The following is a 3,577-nucleotide window of genomic DNA, read 5'->3' as shown; positions in this document are numbered from 1 at the left end:
GTTTAGGTCCAAAGAAAACTTATCTACTTTCTTGTTTACTATAAATGCCTCTGGGACACCCTAAATCCCTATCCAGATCCCCTTTATCACTCAGAAGGTTCCTGACTGTGCCACATAGCCTGCTAAATCTATAACTCACATAGATAGGCATGTGGTTATGCAATTTTCTTTAAGAGTAGGCTCCAGAATGTCCAGCTCTAGTGTCCAGTTGATCTTCTTTGGCAGCATCAGGCCGATATGACAGCACATGTGAGTTGAAGAAATAACAGCTGGCCCTGGGAGAAACAGTGAGACATGAAGCACAAACACACAGTTAATACAGTTAATAATAAAGTAACATGAAAAATATGCTAGTGATGCCTGTTATAAAACCCATGACTAGCTCCTTTTTTTCATAAGGGCACCAATTTATGAAAGTATACATACCTATTCTCTTGTCTTTTCTTCCTCCACCTATTTCCTGTTTTTTCATGTTTACCTTCTCTGGTCTCTGGTTAGTCTTACCTTCTGCTTCTGGCAGTCTCCACTGATGATCCCCTTCTTCCCCTGAGGTCATTCTTATTAGCATCCTTGCACAAAGCCATGCATTCAGTTAATCCACAAGTGGTATCAGGCCATCCTATCTAATAAAAGAGTAACATGCAAATTAACCATCACTCCAATGCACCCACGAGCTATGCCCAAGAGCCACGCCCACCAGTCAATCAGGAGTGAATATGCAAATTAACCTAACCAAGATGGCTGCAGCCACAGGGAGAGCAGGAGGGAGACTTGGGTTTCCCCCGAGATGGAGGAAGCCAAGCTTTCCACACACCCTGGCTGGCCCAGGCCTCTGCTTAAGGCTACAAAGTTTCAATTATAGAAGTTAAATAAATTCCAACAGAAATGGTTGCAGCCACGGAGTTGGAGAGAGCAGAAGGCTAGGGTTGCCCCCGGCGATGGAGGAAGCCAAGCTTTCCACAGCCCTGGTCTGCCTTGGCCTCCTCCTCTCAAGGCTACAAAGTTTCAATGATAGAAGATAAATAATTCCCACCATGGAGCTAGCAAAAGGCTTGGCTCTGCTCCAGGCTACAAAGTTTCAATTGTAGAAGATAAATAAACCCCAGATACCAGGGCCTCTGCCTGGGTTGCTGGGGGGCGTAGTAGGCCTGCAAACCATCACAGGCCCCTCACCCAGGCTGCCCCACGCCCCAAGGGAACCCCCATCCTGATCAGGGACACCCTTCAGGGCAAACCAGCTGACCCCCACCATGCACCAGGCCTCTATCCTATCTAATAAAAGTAATATGCAGGTTGATCATCACTCCAACACACAAGATGGCTGTCCCCATGTGGTCAAAGATCCTGCTCCCATGTGGACACAAGATGGCCACCACAAGATGGCCAGCAGGGGAGGGCAGTTGGGAGGGACCAGGCCTGCAAGGGAGGGCAGTTGTGGGTGATCAGGCCAGCAGGGGAGGGCAGTTGGGAGGGACCAGGCCTGCAGAGGAGGGAAGTTGGGGGCAAACAGGCTGGCAGGGGAGCAGTTATACATCAATCATGCTGTCAGGGGAGTGGTTAGGGGGTGATCAGGCTGGCAGGCAGAAACGGTTAGGGGCAATCAGGAAGGCAGGCAGGCGAGCAATTGGGAGCCAGCAGTCCTGGATTGTGAGAGGGATGTCCTCCAGTGGTCCCAGATTGGAGAGGGTGCAGGCTGGGCTGAGGGACAACCACCCCCCCATGCATGAATTTTGTGCACTGGGCCTCTAGTTAATATATAAAATACAGTGAAAGAGGGTTAAACATGGTCCTGTTTACTTGTAATTGTGGTCTGTTATACCAGGTGACTTTTACCTATCTTTTCATTCATTACTAGAATGAATTTTTCTCTTTTCATTGAGCATCATCATCTCAGGGTTGGCCTCCATTAATTGTCTTTTCTCTTGAGAATGTCTCATCTTTTCCCAATTCTTTATGTATTGAGTGACTTTAGAGGGTTTCCTGGACATTGTGAATGCTGTTATAGAAACTCTTGATTCTGTTATATTCCTCAAGAGTGTGGATATAGTGCTCTCTTTGGTAGCATATATACTAAAATTGGAACGATACAGAGATTAGCATGGCCCCTGTGCAAGGATGACATGCAAATTTGTAAATTGTTCCATATTTCTGAAAAAGATAACAACAACAAAAAAAGACACACACACATACACACACACACACACACACACACACAAAAAGCGTGTGGACATAGGCACCCTGGCCAGGCCTGGCTGCTCTGGTGTGCACCCCCAGACCCACCCCATATCTGGACCCTGTGACCAGCCCTGCAGTCTCTGGACCCTATGACCAGCCCTGGTCAGCTCACCCTAGCAAGAATCTACAAAAGCAGGGGCAGGTTTGGGAAGATTTGAAGAGTGGTACCAAAACAGGAGTTGAAAATATAATGGTGAACAAAATAGTTGGTTCCTGCTCTCACAGAACTTAAAGTTTAACGAGGAAGATAAAACCAAACAAGCAAGTAACAGATAAGTGTTAAAACCAGTTTGAGATATGGTGCTTTAGCAAGGCCTCAGTTTCCTTCCCTCAGTCCTTGTCATTTGGACGGCTGCTGCTTTCATATTTTCATACATTAGTGTCATCACTCTCCACCATGTTTACCCTGCTTTGTATTATATCAGTGACACTGGTACTATGGCTCTGAAAAAGGGCTTGTTTGGGGCAATGCTAAATTTCACCACAGTTTTATGTGTTGCTGCCATTTTTGTTTGTTATAAGCAAGTTCATGCTCTGAATCTGAAGCGAAATATATCACCAGGTTAAACAAGTCTGGCCTCTTACTCAGATTGTTGAATTGTTTAGGACTTTTTTTTTGTGGCAAACTTCCAGAAAACAACCTTTTTGCTGTACATATATGTGGAGCTGTGCTCACTTTTGATATAGGCTCATTGTATATGTTTGTTCAGATAGTCTTTACCTACTAAATATAGCCCAAAATTCATGGCAAACAAATCATCTGGATCAGACCACTGCTGGTCATCTGATGTGCAGTAAGCACATTTGGCATGCTTACTTGCTCCTCATCCTGTAGCGTGGCAGTTTTGACTCAGATGTAGTACAGAAATTCCACTGGAATCCCAAGGACAAAGGCTATGTGCTTCTTATGATCACTACGGCAGAAGAATGGCCTGTCATATTTTTTTCTTTTATTCCCCCCCCCAACTTTTCCCATGATTTTCAAAATATTTCTTTGCAGGTTGGAAGCCAATTTACATTGATTAATCCTCTATGACATTCTCCTTGTTCTATTAACAGTGAGTGAACACACCTACTTTCCAGAGATTTATGATGAAAAGATAAGATATTTCTGTGATGATTATGATTCTTAGGGAATGGGAAAACATTCATAAGTTACTTCTTCTGCTCTGAAATTTTCCATCACTTAATCAAGGCTGACAGTGACATTGATGGGTCTTGATAACCAAGAGACCTGAAGTAAGCTATTTTATAAATTATTTTAAAGGATAGCTTAAAGAGGATTATGTAAAACCATTTATGCCTATACTTTTTTTTAATCCCAGAAAATAAAAACAAAGGA

General features: G+C 44.1%; 1 non-coding gene and 1 pseudogene across 1 annotated transcript; both read left to right on the top strand.

Moving 5' to 3' along the window:
• Window positions 1–237: 237 nt before the first annotated feature.
• On the top strand, window positions 238–3,181 carry LOC118704103 (annotated as a pseudogene).
• LOC118704185 lies at window positions 2,047–2,150 on the top strand. The gene has a single exon (XR_004983321.1). It is a non-coding gene; the product is annotated as a U6 spliceosomal RNA (small nuclear RNA).
• Window positions 3,182–3,577: the final 396 nt, after the last annotated feature.

The sequence above is a fragment of the Pipistrellus kuhlii genome, unplaced genomic scaffold, assembly GCF_014108245.1.
Source record: "Pipistrellus kuhlii isolate mPipKuh1 unplaced genomic scaffold, mPipKuh1.p scaffold_m20_p_40, whole genome shotgun sequence".
Taxonomy (NCBI): domain Eukaryota; kingdom Metazoa; phylum Chordata; class Mammalia; order Chiroptera; family Vespertilionidae; genus Pipistrellus; species Pipistrellus kuhlii.
Note: the sequence above shows the minus strand (reverse complement) of the source record. Positions and strands in the feature narration are given on the sequence as shown.